The sequence below is a fragment of the Thermobia domestica genome, chromosome 2 (assembly GCF_964235325.1).
Source record: "Thermobia domestica chromosome 2, izTheDome1.hap1.1, whole genome shotgun sequence".
In the NCBI taxonomy this organism is placed as follows: Eukaryota; Metazoa; Arthropoda; class Insecta; order Zygentoma; family Lepismatidae; genus Thermobia; species Thermobia domestica.
In genome coordinates, this window is record NC_137455.1 from 134,190,857 (window position 1) to 134,210,352 (window position 19,496).

Genomic DNA, 19,496 nt, shown 5'->3' on the forward strand with positions numbered 1-19,496 from the left:
TATAAAATAGGTTGAATGCATGTATAGGAATGTAAAACAACAGATCATAATTTTCCGATAACAACTTTGTATAACTGGAAAATTTTCAGATATTTCATTCATTGTAATCAAAGGTTCACATGGTGTTTCTCTTTGTGTGCGTGTGTGTGAAGTACAGGAAAAATAAATATAAAAACTAAAGTTTTTTTTTATTTGATGAAAAACTGCATCAAAGTTTCGTATAAAGATTATTTTATCTATGGCTACTACATGGCTATACAAACAGAAACTTACCTGAAAATGTCTTATTTTGGAACAAAGTGTATATGTTTTTTCTCTCTCTCTCATTGTATTCTATAGTAGTAACACTATTTTTTCATTATTGTAAATTCAAATTCTAAAAAATGTAGTCAGGAAAAACTTTATATTGAAAATATACTCATATTTAATATTTATAAAAAATTGTATAGAATAAAATGAAAGAAAACATATTAATTATATGATAGAAAAATACGTACAGAACGAAAAAAAACCTCATGTAATTTTATAAATTAAAATGAAGTCATTGTGGCTTCCAAATTCGTACTTTTAAACTAGTAGACAAAAAACGCTTGGGGTTATTCCGTTTTCTCGAAAATTTTCATTCCATCCAGAGACGTAAATAACGGTTCCGTAAGTCCCGCAATGAGGAAGGACCCAATTCAATGTGGTACCCCAAATAGTAAAAAATGAATTGTGTTGAATAAAGTTTTAACGAACTATTTAGTTAAAGATTTGAAGTAACAAACTAAATATTATTAATATTGATGATATTATAGATTAAATTCATGAGATGTTGAAGCAGCTATTCCTATTAAGTATTTTAAATACGCTTATGAGTGCAAAATTAAAAGAAAACGATTTCTATTTGTTGAAAACGCCTGCTTAGCAAGTAGTCTGCCTGACTTATGTACTTCCCGTCAGCAACTGTAGAGAGGTCTTTATCAAAGCTGAAATTATTCAAAACATTTTTAAGGAATACCATGACTCAGTGTAGGTTAAGTGCGTGAGCATTGCTAAGTATTCAAAATGAAGCGTATCGCAAATAGTGGTGGGCACAAAAACAGGTTTTTCGGTTTGTAGGAAAACCGAAACGGTTTTTGAATGTTAAAAACCTGTTTTTCACCGAAACTAGTTTCGGTTTTCACTGGACCTTGTTTCGGTTTTCTTCAAAACCGGTTCCGTTTTTTTTTTTTTTTTTTTTTTTTTTTTTTTTTTTTTTTTAATTGGTTCAATTTCTGACCAGAACAGTGTTTCGTTGTGTCCACAGAAATAGTTTTATGTTTTCCAAAAGTTTTTACCGAAACCCTACTAGGTCGGGTTGCTTATGTGAAAGTAATTTTGAAAAATATTTGTTAATTTAAAGAAATTGTGTAAAAACGTTTAATACTTCTATCTATCTGACATTCCTGTTTACTGTGTGTCTCGTTTTTTTTTTTTTTTTTTTTCTCACACGAAATTATGTTTATAATTCGATTCCTTACAATCAAATAGATTCAATTATGTATTCAGAAACAGGTTATAACCAGAAATTATGCAAAAGTGTATATGCTTGTTGCTTGAATTGTTATTGGTTTTCTTAAATTAACTATTTATATTCTTTCTATTTGTATGATCAAAATAAACGTTTTCCGTATTTGAGTTATCCAATTCCAAACCGAGTTTTGTCCATTTACAGCAAATCCCGGAAAACTGAGAAAAACTGTAGGATCGATGTGTTCTGTAGAGCTGGAAATATTTGAGAGTGTTCAAATGATTCACATGAAGTCACATTCTACAATTTTTCTGTTTTCCGGGATTTGCTATAAATGGACAAAACCCGGTTTGGAACTGAACTACTCATACAGGTAGGCCTTTTTAAGCACTGTTCAGTGGTGGTTTCCGGTCCATAGTAATGAATTCACAAGTCATTGTAACATCAGTAAGTACTCCTTGAAAGCTCAAATAATCGGCCAATGCTTCGTATTGTCTTTTCAATAGAAACATTGAGAAGGGGCCCTACTGCACTCTGTATTGTGGGGGAGTGAGCTTTTTAGTTACGCCACTAACTCTATCTTTTCCTTTAACTATCATTCATTTCTATTAATAATCTATAGTATTCTTTCTAACCTGCAGAGTATATGCATGGAACGTAAAACAAAGATTTCATTGCATTTTATCAAGCAATGATGATTATTACGTCTTAAATACGAAACTACGCCATACTGCGTCAAAACGCGAGTTTTCTTGTACTGTAATACATGCAGGGTTCATCACCAGTCACGCTGCTGTCTAGTAGCGTCTTCGAATCTCTTCTGCATAATTCAATTTATATAGGCTATAAGTTTCCAATTTCCCAACATCAATATTTTATCTTAACTATATATAAAACTACACGAGCTGACATAAATTATTGAGCACTTCCTGTAGGGCTACAATGATTAAATTTGGCATGATTGTAGCTTTCCGGGACAAACCCACTGGAAAATTGCCAAAAGTGAATATTTTTAACTTCTAGGGGGTCTAAAAAGGGGATGAAGAATTTCTCCATGTTATTTAAATGGACCTTTTTTTGGACCTATAATCTCATGTTTTAGATACTTAGAATTGGAATAAAAACTTGAAATTCGGCATGCTTGTACGTTTTCGTTAGTGTTACCTAACTGAATCATCAGAAATAACAATTTCTAACCGTAGAGTGGTTTTATGGAGAACTGAAAAATCTTTCCCATGTTATTTATATGGGACGTCTTCTACACCCCAAAATGTTTAGGCAGTTACCGCAGGATTAGAATGATGAAATTTGGCATGATTGTAGCCTTCCAGGACTAACTGACAGGAAAATTGTCAAAAGTGAATATTTTTAGTTTTAAAGGGATCTAAAGGGAAATGAAGAAATTCCCATGCTATTTAAATGGGCGTTTTCAAAATCTTATCTTTTGGGTAGTTGAAAAAGGAAAATTAAAGATAGAATTGTGGGTTGAAGGGGTGCGAGGCCGTAGGCGAGCAAAGACAGTGTGTGGGGGCGAAGCCCCCGGATGGACAGATTTAGGAAATATGAAGAGCAAGTTCACGAAATTCATTGTTGATGCAAAGGCCGATAGATAAGAAATGCGAGGCCGTAGGCCGAGCAGACTCGGGGGTCTGGGGGCGGAACCCCCAGCTAGCCAAAGGCTAGTTTGTTTATAAAAAAGAAAAGAACTGGATAAAATTATTTGTTTAAAAGGTTGTATATAAACCTGTGAATAAAAATAAAATCTACAGCAAAAAACATGCGTTACTAACGAAGACGTAAACCCCCTCCTTTCCCTTGTCATACTTCGTAACGCAAGGCAGAACTCCCTCCCCCCTTTGCCGCGTTACGTAATATGTGGACGACCCCTTATCGTGGAATAGGCAGGTAGACACACAAACGAACATTTTGTTGTTTCAGTATGTTATTACTTCTCCATATTTCTCCATAAGAACTTAACGGGATAGGTAGCACTCCTTTAATTTTGTAAAATAGCTTTAAACAATTTTGGTAATTATAACTTTATTCATCAATCGTAAGACAAAATATTCAATAAAGGACAGAAATGATATATAGGGCCTACCTAAAGAAGCAGTTCTTTAGCAAAATACTAACGTGAAGGTAAACAATTTAAACAATAGCTTGTTTAGAAATATCATATACTGCAAAAACGTACTAAGTACCACAAAGTACGAACCAAGTAGATAATTCGTAAATCTTACACCAGATGACACAAGTAACCAAGGCAGTTATATATGGTGTGGTAAAAAAAAAAAAAAATCATAATCATAAGCGTGATAGTAGTTGTTTATGATTAAAATTTTACAAAAATGAAATCAACAAACAGTTGTCAGTTATTAATTAACTTTGAAGTGCTCTTGCCGGATCCATGAAGAAGGACGGCGTGGACAACCGCCTTTTCAAAGGCTATATTTTTCTTTTTCTTTTTTGTGCTCAGCTATTTAGCATCACGTTACAATTTTCATATCATATCATGAAGTCTATCAACTAAACTATAACAAATCATGTATACATAGCACTAATTTATTCTTTACATATATTTCGCTATATTTCGAGTCTATATTCGTCGTCCAGGATTGATCCACCCCCTCCAAACGAACATTCTGGATCCGATAATTTAAAGCAATTTGTTCGTTAGCTAGATTTTTAATCAAATAATTACTTAGTAACTATAACGTTTAGTGGCTAACTTGTAGTAAAATTATTTACCTAAAGCAATAAAATATCTTACAAACAAATTGTTCGTTCTAAGATTATTGATCACAAGACTGACTATTCAGATTAGCTCTTTAGAATGGATCGTTATTTTATTCTCATGTGGAGTATCATACAAAGAAAATTCTGGCACTTTCCATTGTTGCTAACTTTGACTTTGTTGCGGCCTTTAAAGTTATTATTTCTATCGTTATCGATAAGCTGAAATAATTTCCATTCTTCGGTCCTTCGACAGTGGCACGTTCTGTTTGTTTCATTTCCGCTTTTAGTTAGTTATTTAAGAGTTTAATTCAATTTATAACACCGAGGCTATACGAGATGTGGATCTAGAGTTTAACCTAGGATCCGAACCTCACGAACTCACACCAAAAATTAAATTCGGTTTCCCGCGCTAAAGGCGCGCATATTAACCATATAGCCACAAAGGGACTCTATTTCCATCTTCAGGAAATGTTATCTCTTTTAATTTTTGAGGCAGGCTTATGGTTTATTCAAATATGTCAAGGATGGCACTTTATTTGTTTGTAAACTTCCTTCAACTGTCACGTATCATTATTTGTACAGCTGTTAATAGCCAAAATTGAAGGGTGAAGCTAGAGTAGATTCAGACACTAGGAACAACTTTTCAGACATCCTATAGGAGCTCAAAAACAGAGAGAGAGAGAGAAGAAAATGTAAAATAATATGCAAGAGCTTTGATGAAAATAATGTAAAAAGAAACATATCCGAATACACGTAGGCTTATTCCAGATCAAGCAAGTCTGTAATAAACAGATGTTAGTCTCCAAGAAGCTAAAAAGAAAATAAATATATTTCTTGAATCTTCTTTCTGAGTTTACTCATTAGATGGTCCAAATTTACGTAATTACTATAATAAATCAAAAGAATATCTATGATTATAAGAGTGTGGGAGATACTGCTTTGATGTATTGCACGTGATAGAGATTTTCTCGGGTCAACAGTGAATAGTCAAAGTTCAACGAGAAACCCATGAAGGCTGCAAGACACTCTGCATATAAATACAAAATTAAAAAAAAAAAAAATGCTATCAGTCTTAATGTATCAAATATATATAACTGAAACTGATATAGTATTTTTTATTTTGCATTTATGCTATACTTTTATTCGGTATCGATTTAAAATTATAAGATAATTGAAGATCTATTTCATTAAGACAGTCACCGTCAATGAATTGTGCTCTTCGATAGTGGAAGTTTGAATAATTTCAAAGACTATCTCGAGCAAACAAGTAAAGTTACAAACTAACTCTCTCTCTCTCTCTCTCTCTCTTTTTTTTTTTTTTTTTTATGATACTTGTATACATACCAGATTGACTAGTTTCATGACTTTGTTACAAATTTCCTGAGATAATAGAGGAAGAGAGATAAAAGAAACAATTTTGTACAGGATTTGTGTTCAAAAACCGGGCCTGTAGCTAGCCCCCAAAATATAGGGGGGTTCGGTAGAAGATAAAGGGGCAATCAAACCGTATTATAGTTCATTTGCAAGCTACCGTGAAAATTTTGGGGGGCAGTAAAATTTTGGAGGGAGGAAGCCTGCCATGGATACAGGCCTGCTGAAAACCTAAGGTTTATCCATTATATATTCATTAGGGGGTCGAAAAAATCGAAAGTTTGAGGACCCCTTTGCGGTAGTGCGGAAAAGTTGTGCCTGTATGTAAGTATTTCCCCTGAGAAATTTCAGAACTTTAAGATAATATCTTCTATTCTGGCAAAGTCTCTAAAGTTTCGAAAATTTACTTAAAAAATAGGAAAAATCTAAAATTTTGTAAATTTTCAATAGAATCGTAGGTCCTTTCGCGGTAGTGCGGAAAAGCTGTACGTACATGGAGGTACTACCTGTGCAAAATTTCAACACCCTAGAATGATTTCTTATTTGGCAGGGAGTGCAAAATTTTGAAAATTCGTTGAAAATTCAAAACATTTATCTTTTTAAATTGTTTAATACTTTAAATTTATCACATCATCTTTCATGGTAATAACGAAATGTTGCGTTTACATATATTTAATTACTATAAAAAAAATTCAGAACCTTGGGATAATATTTTCTCTTCTGGTTGTTCGCCTGAACTTACATATTGTTTCTTACTAGTACATGAACCGTATTCTTTCAATCACAATAACTCGAACAGTGCCGTCCCAAATGCGAATGAAGCTGACAAATACCGCCATATTAAATCAAAGGTTCGGGGTATCGCTTCAAGCCACTGCTGCAATAGCCACAGGTGTTTTGCACGATGTAGACCTAATCAGTGCATCGGATACAACGTTAATAGTTGACAAAAACAAAATATAAACAGAAAGATCTCGAACTGTGAAAAAACTTAGAGGTAAGAGTTGATTGCCAACTTGATAACACATTATCAAGAGAAAAGCTTGGCGAGAAGTACTTTCAGAGAACGTTAATGGAAGAACATTATTCTCTTTGAAGGAATCTCTTTCTGTCTACGTTAGATACGTTACACCTACCTCTGGATCCAGTCTGGACATTCCTGAATATATTATCAACTATGTCACAGAAGAGATGCTTGGAGCTCTCAACAGTGTTTTTGTGCTTGGCTGTGATGGAATGCCAGTAAACACAGGAGTGCATAATGGAGTCCTGCGCCGCCTTGAATTGAAGTTAGGCAAACCTGCTCAATGGGCTGTTTACCTCCTTCATTTTAATGAATTATCACTACGTTACTTGTTCCAATTCCTTGATGAGCCCACTTCTGGCCTTTCGTCTTACTCTGGCAGCATTGGAAAGTCTTTGGACGGCTGAGAGTAGCTTCCGTTAGTAATATATGAGCCAATTAATTGTGCCTTATCTTCGATTGATCCATTCATTCTTACTAAGGATCAAAAATATCTTATGGATATTGCTCTTGCCATTTCCTTAGGAATCTGTCCAGCAGATATAGCCAAACGTGATCCAGGGCGATTCAACGTGTTATGCTGGTTGGCAACAGCGAACAGGACCTTACGACTATATGTTTCCACAACGAAACCTTCGCACAGCCTAAACACCATAGTGGAGTTCATTATGAGAGTGTATGTTCCATTCTGGTTCCATATCTAAGTCCAACATTCAATTAGGGATGGAGCTCGACACTCACCAATTCATTGTGACCTGTAGATATTTGGATAAAACTCACCTCGACGTGATCGACTCTGTGATTTAGCGAAATGCTTTCTTCGCATCTCCAGAAAACATTCTGATTGCGATGCTAACCGACAAAAGAGCTCACATTCGAACATTTGTAGTTCGAAAAGTTATAAAAGCCAGAGCCAGAGAAGTTGAAGAAACAGGTGAAGCTGATGGTGTTCGCAAATTCAACATTCCTAAGATAAATTTTGAAGCTAAGGACTACATTGATATGATCGACTGGCAGAGAACCCAGGTTACCCCACAACCAGTTTTGAATAACATAACATCAGAGGCTCTGCAAACCATGCTGCAAAAAGAGGTTCCAACTGAATGGTCATTCACTGACTTCCCATGCCACACCCAAGCTGTAGGAAGAACTGTACATCTAGTTACGGAGGCCTCCAGAAAAGTTTGTGGCCATGAAAACCGTGACGGCTTTATTCGGGTTACCTTGAAATCCAGAAAGTGTATGCCATCATTCAGATTCAAGAGTCAGTATAAAATGTGAATTGTGAAACCTTCGCGAAAAATTTTGACAAACCCGAAATTGACAATCCATAAGTTTTATAATGTAGAGGTTTATTTTTCTGTTCGTTAAAACATAAACATTTCACATTCCAACATTAAACATTTGAAGCATAATAACTGTGTAGTTATAAAATGTTGCTGCTTAACTTGAAACAAATTAGTTATTGCGATTGGAAGAATATAATTCATACGAATTATGTAAGTTCAGGCCAACCGCCAAAAGAGAAAATATTATCCCAGATTTCTGAAACTTTTTATAGTAGTTAAATATATATAAACGCAACTTTTCGTTATTACCAAGATGCTGTGATAGATGCATAGATTAAAAAATAATAAAAAAACATAAATGTTTTGAATTTTTCAACGAATTTTCACAATTTTGCACCCTCTGCCAGAACGTAAGATATTCTAAGATGTTGAAATTTCGCACAGGTAATAACTACATGTAGGTACAACTTTTCCGTACTACCGCAAAAAAGCCTACGATTCTATTGAAAATTTACATAATTTTAGATTTTTCGTATTTCTTAGCAAATCTTCGAAACTTCAGAGGCCTTGCCAGAACAGAAGATATTATCCTAAAGTTCTGGAATTTCTCAGGAGTAATACTTACATGCAGGAACAACTTTTCCGCAGTACCGCAAAGGGGTCCTCAAACTTTCGATTTTTTCGACCCCCCTCTATTCATTCATTTTTTCGCATGTCAATTCAAATTAGAGGACCCAAAGTATTGTGAGCCCCGTATCAAAGGCTAGTTTCAAAATGCCTGACACTACTATATATATGAATCAATGATACTAATATTGCAGAACAGTGACACATTCATAGGATGATTAAGGTGGTCTGAAACGAGAATGCAGGTGTTGTATATGCCTGATGAAGATGAAAAAAAATTTTTTTAAGTTAAAAGAAAAAACAGGCAAAATCATTTGTTAAAATATCTCATTTTGTAACCTTCGGCTAACGATTTGCCAATAGAACCCTTATATTACACATCCATCATGGCCCATGCTTCTAAGCCCCTCAGTTCGTTCGTTCCCAGTGAGAGAGTTACAGAATGCGATGCTTTCGTACACATTTTATATCTCTCTGTCCAATTAAACAATGTTACCGTCCAATATCAACATATAGAGACGTAATATATCTTTACGTGATATGTTTCTAGTTTTCATTCAGAACAACTCTCTCATTCCGTTGTGAAGGTGCCATGGGCCCAAATATTACAGTAGTGTGGAGTTTAGCGTCCCTTTTTAGCAGCGAGGCTGTATGAGACATGAATCAACAATTCTAAGTGGAATCCAAATCACCGTACTGCATTCAAATTTTTAACGTTAATCGAGAATCGAACACAGACTGCGTTTATTAATTACTAAACCGGTTGGGAGAGGTACCAGTCATTGTGATACACCGCCTTTAATACAGGGTTCACAATCCACTGGATTGCCAAGTTTGGAGAGTAAATTGGGTACATGAATGGTCATATATACAGAGGCTAAACTATATGTTTCCGAATACATGTCCGATTTATATTTTTGATCTCCTTTCTCATACCTTCAGAAGTTTGTAACATAGTCACGAAAAGGAGCAAGTTATTAGTAATGCTAATGCTGCTAAACGGAGAAAGTTCAATTGAATGATGTATTTAGTCAGGGCATCAACTCATATCATTAGTATTTTTCTTGCATTCTAGACCAGAGCTCTTTATCTCATAACTCAAGTACGTAGATCGAAATATATAAGCATCACGCACTGATTCGGAGTCAATATCGAAACCATTTACGGTACCTCCTATCGAGACTCAAATAAATTCGCAATTTTTTCACCAAAACTATTACTGATACTGAAATATACGCTGAACCATCTGATTTTGTTCAGTTCAATGTGACTATTGCCCAATATATATGGTCCTATATTTTGACAATATAATAGCTAATTAATCAGTAGTTTTAGTTAATAATCGTTAATGATAATTTTAGGCTTTAACTCTGTAAAGACAAGTCTTCGCTCTTAATGTTTTTATTTTTTTTTTAAATAAAACCAATATTAATGGAAATGTTTTATGAAGGTGATTGTTCGTTAATAATATAGGTAAGTCTGGGCCAGTACGTATATACCTATATTATTAATTATATATATATATATATATATATATATATTTATAATTATGCATTATGTATTTTAAGTTTTATTTAGAATATTGTTTTCTTCCATGCATCTGTATATACGTTTAACTGTATATTACTTTACTTTACTTTTAGCTTCTCTTAACGTATATAGCATTCAAGTTTTTTCTACATAGTTTTTTCATAGTGACTCGATGGAAAATTCCTGAGGTTTGGGAAGCGTTGTCTTTCTCATTTGCGGATTTTTGAAAAATAAAATCATTAATTTTTTTAAAAAAAAGAAGGGTCTAAGATCATATAAAAAAAGAAAATCTCAGCTAGGGATGTACACGAGGCGAGTCGAGACAGGATTTTCCTGACAAAATTCGAGTCGAGACACGGCTCTTCCAATAGAGAAATATACAGTTTTCGAGTCGAGACATCATTTTTACAGCACATTTTCGAGACGAGACAGCTACAAATCTTGTCTCATGCGCATCCCTAGCCTCAGCGCCCTTTCTGGATTACGGATGCTAGGGCTACTGCAGCCTGTTTGGCGTATGTCGAAGGTCCACCTCGCCTTTGAGATTTTTTTTTTTAACTTTCGTATCTTGTACAGATCGATCTGAGTGATGAACGAAGCAGAGAATAAGTGATTTCTTTGGAGCTAGAGTGATAGCTATAGAATCTTGTCTCTTTCTTATTCGTAATGCATACTCGATGTAAATTTCGTTTTGTAATTACTATTATGAAGAACGGAGTTCAGAAGGAGGTTGCAGTGCAAAAGCAGATTTCTAAAATGCTCTTCAAAGTCAATATCTATTGAAACTAAGTATTAATTGTTTCTCTCTCTTAAAACTTGTACTTCAAGTTGAGATCAGTTGATAGTTTATTATAGTTTGTTGACTGGCGACAATTTATCTTGTTTTTATTTTAAAATTGCTTATCAAAATATTTCAACACAAGGAGAAATTTTCCGCTCTGTGCTACTTAGCTATTAAAAGTAGGCACCAAAACATTAGTGACATCAATAACGAGATTATCTTTTGACTCAACGTTCCTCAGAATGGTAGGCCTACAGTCTTCTAATTTACAAACTCCAAGGTCAAGATTCTTACAAAGTACCTGGATTATTTGTAACATCTCATAGTAAAGGCTCTTGTTCTTATTCTTGGAGCTTGAAGGGTCGTAAAACTGAGTAACTAAATTAAGAAAAAGTATTATTTAAAAAAATGTTTTGGTATTGTAGCTTGCAGGTCATTGCTCATTTTGTTTTTATATATTGAAATCATTGTGAAATTCAATAGCAGAGACTATTGTTTAGTATTTAGGAAAGCAGTGCACAAAGTATGCAGTATGAAATCTATGTGTAACAGTAGTGAAGCAATGAACAAGGCAGACATACTGTTTCAAATTCGAGAAGCAATCAAAAATTGCTACAAAAGCATTGACAGTGTAAAACAATTTCGTAAAAGAGTTTCCTTGCAATTCATAAAAAGAATCTGGAAAATAACAATGGTAAAATTTTGATTTCAAGACAACCAATGGCAAGCAGTTATTATACATGTTTCAATGGAAAGTTGGAAGTTTAATATTTCAACAGAAATAACATTTCGAAAACATTTTCTTATTTGCTCTGTAGGTAATTTATTTCAGTCGCTTTCAACAATCTACACAACTACATAAATATTTTTTTTTTCATTTCCAAGTTCATAAAATATATATTTGGTGCAATATTTAATACACGCGAATTGCACACATGGAATAGAATGAACATCTAGGGTGGCCAATCGTCCATGACCTTTCACAAAATATGTTGCTACATATGTAGGGCAACCTATTCAAATTCAGACTAGATATGAAGAACTTATGAATCATCCACAAAAATCTGTAGTTAACATTCATTCGAAGAAAATCACAGAATAGTACTTGAAAACACATCATCAGCGGCAAATCTACTGATGTGTATAAGAGATTACTAAGATATAGGCAAATTAAACAAACTTAAATTTAAAGAACGTCAAGATGGAAAAGCATTTGAAGTTAAGTGCTACTTGGAATTCTATAGTAATAATATATCCATAAATTATTAACTCGTTAAACAATTTAAAGTATTGTTATTATAATTTAAAGTTAACAAAATTGTGTAATGTCACAACAATTCTCCAATTGGCTGAACTCTCAGGATCAAGGTCATACGTCGCCTTTGAAACGTGATATTTAGCATTAAGAAAATGTAGATAAAATACCAAGCGGAAATTTTCGTTCTTTGGAAGATGTTAAGAAAATTTTTGAAAATTTCGTGAAAAATAAAATCTATCAGTGTAACGTCCCGCAATTATGCCTTTTAATGTAAGAGAGACGATGATTTCGACAATTGAATACTGATGGAAGAATTGGTGGAAAGAGAAAGTGGGAAAAAACGGGAGTACCCAGAGAAAACCCACGGACACAGTGTTGTCCATCACAAACTTACTTGGACGGGGATCGAACCAAGGACCCCACGCACTAGAGGTAAGCATTCTACCACTGATCCACCTGCCCTTATTGAAAATTGCTTGTTCAGTAAGGTTCGATTTTTAAGTTACTCTTTACGCAATCACAGTTAACTTTTACATCAGGACGAGTCAAATTTGTCTCACATCCTAAACCTATGGTTTTATTTAACTTTATGCTAAGTTTTATGCAAAATCTTTAGTCTATTCCCATCTGTTCGAAATCTATTATTTCTAGAAAAACCTATATTTTTTTTCTTTTTATCAAAGTTGAAATCAAGTATAATCTCTTGCTTCCGTCCGAAATTAAGTTCTCTTAGTTTTGTGAAGATATTTACCCCAAATTCTCAGGACTCTGCATGAAATTTCCAAAATTTTTCCTAAATATATTTCCTCAATCTCAAAACTTAGTCAAGTCGACACTTTGCATGAGATATTCATATCTCTAATCAGAAATATACTTACAACAACTTTACGGTTGTATGTCCAGGACTTTGAAAGAAGTGTTTAATTATAACAGAAAACTCTTTAATCTGCCTATCCACAATCCGAAGTGGACTTCGTTAAAATCCTGTCTTATCTAAATTCAGGATATAAGGAGAAAATTTATACGTAGGTATATAAAATTTTCAATTTCCTAGGTTGAACAGTTTCGAAAATTTCATGAAATGCGAAAATATCGTACTTGGATGTGTAATTTCACAACATTCCGTTTAACCCGTAGTCTAGAGCCTGAGGACAACATTTATATAAAATTTTGGTTAATATTGAATAAGATACCACTCTATTGGAGTATTGCATCAACACCTACGAACTCTGGAACTCTGGAGGTAGAATATATAAATGTTATTAATTTTGGTGCTTACTCTATTTCGTCGCAAAAGCGATGATATATAGGTGTGTTATCCTCTTCCAAATTTGTCTTTACGCCAATTCATATTATGAACTTGATCCTGATCAATCTTAAAATTATGATTGAAAAAAATGTTCTCCAAACATATTTCTATTGAGAAGCCCACGCTCAACTTATTGTAGAACTGTGAAATAACATTACCAATCAAAACTTGGCTTATTAATAGTTACTACAAATCCTAAACAGAATATTTGTATAAGTCTTTCATTTAAATTCTTGTAGCAGTACTTAGCGGAAATGACTGAAATAATCACATCCAAGTTTGGTGTCAACTTAGTTTTCGGTTAAATATAATTTAATCAAATAGCATGGTTATTATCAAGTCCCAACACTAAATAAATACTAGTTGAACCTGTGCTGTTTACTCAGCGCATCGTTCTGTTATAACCATGAATCTCCTTCCAACTGTGCATGTCTCCTTACACAACTAAATGGCAGGAGACTCACAAAGGAAGTGAATTGCTATGTATAGATGTTGGAGTGAGTTTGTAGCAAATTTGTAGAAGTAACATGATATCAAGTGGAAATATTTTTTTTCTAATAAATCCATATCCGTCCAAGTGCGCCTCATTGCGTCTCTTGAGGCCTTTTGAGTTACCAGCATACAGTAGTAGGTTTTTCCATTCAGATTTAAGCAAAGCGCCTGCAATGTCCGTCAACCCGCCATACGTAACTTCTCTACTGGTTGCCTAACACCGTAGTTTCGTCCTGAAATAATGTTAATCTTATGGGCTGAAAACGGGCCGTAAGATGTTGAATAGAACAATAACGACATGGTTTCTGAAAATTTGAATGAGAACTGGATAATCTCCACAAAATTTGGAATCGTCCAGTAAAACGACACGTTTCTAGCACTTGTGGTTTTTGTGAGCTCTGGTGGATCTCATTATAGAAAGGATTGGAGACAAACCTATAAACCTAGCATTTTAATATATAGACTAGCTGAACCCGTACCTGCACCCGAACCCGTTCAGCACCCTGTACACAGTGTATCATTCACATATGAGCATGAATCTCCTTGCCATTCCTCAGAACATCTGTGCATGTCCCTTTACAGATACAAGTGAAGGATGTCTTCATAAAAATCACAAGGGGTAGACCTACCATAAATGGGAGAATTTTTAGATTATTTTTTCAATATCTCGCATCGTTTGCAAGATTGAGCCTACTTCCGATTAGAGTTTCTAATTCATGTATGATCAGTGTTTTGTTTTCTTTATTCTTGGATGCAGTATGTAATAAGAAAATACATTACATACATAGTTAATTATAATGTCAGTGGTATATGGTGTTCATTGGGCAAAACACTCCAAACAATAAAGATTCATCTCAGCCTGGAGAAATGGTTATTAGTTTTTTTCATTTTCATTTGACCATGAAACAAACGCCTGTATACAACTATGTTTGTTGGAATGTATAGCTCATAGGATTGATGCTTTACTTTTTTAAAATTTCAGCACTTTCAGTGTATTCCTAAAAATACATAATAAAGAAATAACGGTCACGTTTTTTTAAAAAAAAAAATTCAATTAGAACTAAACAATCTTCACAAAATTAGGAATCGACCAGCGAATAGCACTTGTGGTTTTCGAGATCTCATTGTCGAAAGGATTGGAGACAAACATATAAACTTTTCTTTGGAGGCAAACATATAAACCTAGCACTTTAATATATAGATAAGAAAGTTTATATCAATGCAGTATTAAGGTCAGATTTAAAAGCATCAAAATATTCTCGCGTTTGTTGTTTACTTCAATTCTGCTATGCAATATGTATGACATAGGTGGAAGTCTTACGTTAGTTGTTGAATACAAAATGTGTATGCCCTGCATAACTTAGTAAGAAGTTCAAACCAGTGTTAAGCAACGTAAATTGTTCTCTCACGTCAGTCTTACGTATGGCGCTTTAATAAAACATCTTTATTTTGTATGGAATTCTTTCATAAGATTTGGTGTTATAGAACTTTTGTGTTTTTCAAGGAATTTGCCAAAATAACGATAAAAAGTTCCAGTCAATATTTAAAAAAATGTTCTTTCTATATGTTCATGTGGATCCGAGATGCTAGTATAATATTACATCACTCATTCTCTTTTCACTCTTTTCAATACTCAACTACTAGTCGTAACTATATTTCAACCTTAGAATAAGAGAAAATCTTCAGTAATAAACAATAATCATATAAGCACAGTATTTGAATGTTTCTTAGTGAATTAATTCCATGATCAAAATTAAGTATTGATATTAAATAGTTGAAATGAAATAGTTAAATAGTTGAAATTTACAATTTAATTGGTTTGTTTCAAGAAATAATTATGCAATATGAAAATCATCTGAATTAATCTGATTTAACTATTAACCTTTTATCAACTAATTCAGTTTGGCTATATCTACGACATACCTATAACTACACTCAATTTTTGCAATTTCAGAGCAACAGAATCATTATTAATTTTTGCTGCTTTTTGTTATCAACCATTTTTTTTCTTTTTTCATGATGTAGTTTTGAAAGTTTCATTATCTAGAAATGTATTGCTATAACCTGAAATCGTTTATTTTTGGCTTTTCAAAGTTTAAATTCTATTGTAATTTTCACCCAATATTGGGCTAATTAGCTTAATTCAAATCTCTCTCTCGCTAATATTCCTTAGGGACAAGTTAAGTTGACACTCATTTTCATTAATAAGGAACGAACTGTGAATATCAGTATTCAGAGGTTAGAGGATTTGTATTACATCCTTGCAGCTTGTGAGAACATTAAGCAGTTAAGCATATAAACTTACCAACAATAATCTCGTTCTTCCCGGGACCTATCTCACTAAAAACATGGAATACGCTGAAGCAATGGAATTTTAAAGTTCAGGACTCGTCTCTTGTCCCGTTTCTTAATTATCGCTCATTGGAAGAATCTGATGTTCGAACTTGTAAATCAAACCTCAGATCCTGAAATACAGTTAAAAGAGTTAGAACGTATCTACTACGCTGTGTCCAGCACGAAGGGAAGAAGCTGGTTGGTTAATTGGACGGTGTTATGCATCAATTGACCAAGCGCCAAAACACGGTTCTGAGATATTGAAGGAAATAAAAACATGTTCCTATTACGATCCAGTACTTGGCGCTTGGTCGAATAGCTTTTCCTGAACATTTAAACAAATAGTAGGGTTTCAAACCATTTTTTAAAAACATTATTTACATTGTTTCCTATTCACTGATGTAAAAATCTCGAAAATCGCAAAATGGCGCTTGGTCAATTGATGCATAACACCGTCCAATTGGGATTATTCTCGATAAGGTTTTGTCTGACGGGAGAGTTGCTAGGTGTTGAAATCAAGTAGACCGAACGGATAGTAGAAATCAAGCATAACAAATCGCTTGGCTGATATATATGGTAACTAGAAAAGATGCCTTCTCGTAGACTTACAACACGGACCCGTTCGAACGAAACTTTTTTTTTTTTTTTTTGCGCCATTGACGCTGACGGGATGTATGAAGCTGGCCATACGTTTTCAGGTCCCTTATTTACTGTTATTACGTGAGTGTTGCTTAAAGCACCTTATTACGGTACTACTATGTACCGAACAGAGAACCCTCTGGATTTACACATGCTCGATTCCGCTGAAATTGTAATCATTCTTACTTCATATCCTCAAAAACAAAGCTTTTATCATGTCGCGATTTTCACAAACAGAAGTGTATTTACCCTATGTTACACTAATGTCATTCAGATGAAAATGCGTGACAGAGTACTAATCGGTTCCTTTAAGAGATTTTTTTAAAACCTTAGCAATGTAACAAAGACTGTACATGTTAGTAGTAGTTGTTGTTGTTATTGTAGTGGTGGCAGGCCCGTATCCACGGGGGACCTAGAGGGCGAAGCCCCCTAAACTTTTATTGGTCCCCTAAAATTTTCACGATAGGCTTGCAAATGAACTGTAATATGGTAATGAATTATAATATGGTTCGATCGAGCCACGCTAACTCCTACAGCCCCCTACCTTTTTGGGTTGGCTAGCGGCCTGAGTGGTGGCGGTGATGGTGGTGGTGGAAGATGTACAGAAGATAACGTTAAACTTTAAACCAATTTCTCGTTGACCAGAATACTTATTTTTGTTGATTAGTTTCCACCTCTTCCTTTTAAACGTCCTTGCATCTTCAGTTAATAACATTGTACACAACAACAAAAGTCTGAAGTTCTTTGTTTTTCCTTTTTTTATTGCAAGCCTACGAATCAACATGTTTTAGTTAACTACGAAAGTGCTTAGTCGTAAATGAAAAGTTGCTAACAGAGCAATTCTTAGAAAATTATATGGCCATGATAATGAAGTTACTGTTGGATTAGTAGATCACGATGATTATCAATACATGAAAATAATATTTAACTATTTACTTTCAATGTGGAAAAAAAGATTGTCTATTAATGTTGGTGACAGGATTTCACTATCTAAAATAAAATTTACATTTGATTTTAGATCATGTAAAATTGGTATTAATTTATTCTACTTTTCCATCTTACCATTCCCTGATTTGTTTTTCGGAGCTAAAATAATATGATGACGTAAAACGACTAAAACCAAGGACAGTTTGTGGCATTGTTGGAAAATTTAAAATGTAAACAAATCTAAACAGAAATCCAACCTGCTGTGTTACCAGTCTAGAGTTAATACTGTTTTATGTCAAGAAAAAAAAAGAAAAAGAAAAGGAAAAGGAGTAAAGTCCTTAGTTAATCTTTATAGGGAAAAAAATATGTGATATATGAACAATTTTTAATCCTGATTAAAATTAAAGTAAAAATAATAATGTTTATTCAGTAAACAGTGCTTGTGAAACTCACCAAAATAAGATGATATCTTATCTTGTACATGTTGAGAAATTCTGATAGAAGTGACACAGGTGAATGAAGTGTAAAGCACTTAGGCTATACTTTTGGAACGAAAACTACAAATATGTTATCAGATAAAAATAAAAATAAAAACAGAGAGAGGTGGTTAGTTTTTTTTTTTTTTTTTTTTTGGAATTGAACGTCACTTCTCTTTTTCTATTAAAGACATTATACTAAGACGAGAAATATTATATTGAAATTAAACAACAAATATGAAATATGAAAATAATACTATGTGTAAACACACACACACACACACACACACATATATATATATATATATATATATATATATATATATATATATATATATATATATATATATATATATATATAAAGAGAGAGAGATGTTGGATACATCGATCTTCAACACAAATTCTTAAAGATTTAATTATTTATTTTTGTATTTAAAAAAGTAGCGTATATTTCATATAAGCAGATAATATTTAACATTATAAGTTCTAGCGAGTTAATTTCCTTGCTTAATTAGTCAACTGTTAACGGCACTTGAAAGTAGGAACCCTCATGATTTCATAAATTATTGGCTCCTGATCAGAATCTAAGTCATGCTTTCAAACTACCAACATTAAGAATTAATTACAGTTACGTTTGTAGTGATTAATTTAGTGAACTAGTTTTTTATTATTTCCTCATTATTTATCGACTAAATATGACATCGTCTTCCAAATTGTGATAGGTTAACTTTTCGTGAGTCCTAAAGGAATATAAAAAAAACTGGAGATACTACTTCACAATCTTTCAATTTTACGTCTCACTATATGCCGCGTAAGCTAAAAGAGTCAATGATGATGAGAATGAATGAAATAGTGAAAAGAAGAAAGTGAGAGAACCCTTAGAAAACACACTCAAGGTGTTTATCCACCACAAATCCCACTTGACGCGAGTTGGGTTCGAACCAAATTCTCCAACGACCAGAGGTGAATGCTTTACTAATGAGAGACCGCGGATTCATTCTAGATATGAGTTTAATATTATATTATATTATATAATCCGGATTTGGTCAAAGTAGCTAAGCAGTCAATTAAACAGTAAACATGGAGCTCTAAGAGTGTTAAATCCCCTTTTATATATTTTATATAAACCACTTTCATCGGCCAGTATACCTATCAACACTGTACACTGGCTTAGGTGGGCTTAGGTATTGGGCGGAACCTATGGCGAGCAA

General features: G+C 33.7%; 1 protein-coding gene across 2 annotated transcripts in view; it reads right to left on the reverse strand.

Moving 5' to 3' along the window:
• Window positions 1-19,496, reverse strand: part of LOC145675620 (adipokinetic hormone/corazonin-related peptide receptor variant I-like) — a 57,966-nt gene that overhangs the window by 26,368 nt on the left and 12,102 nt on the right. The gene's annotated exons all lie outside the window — the stretch shown is intronic.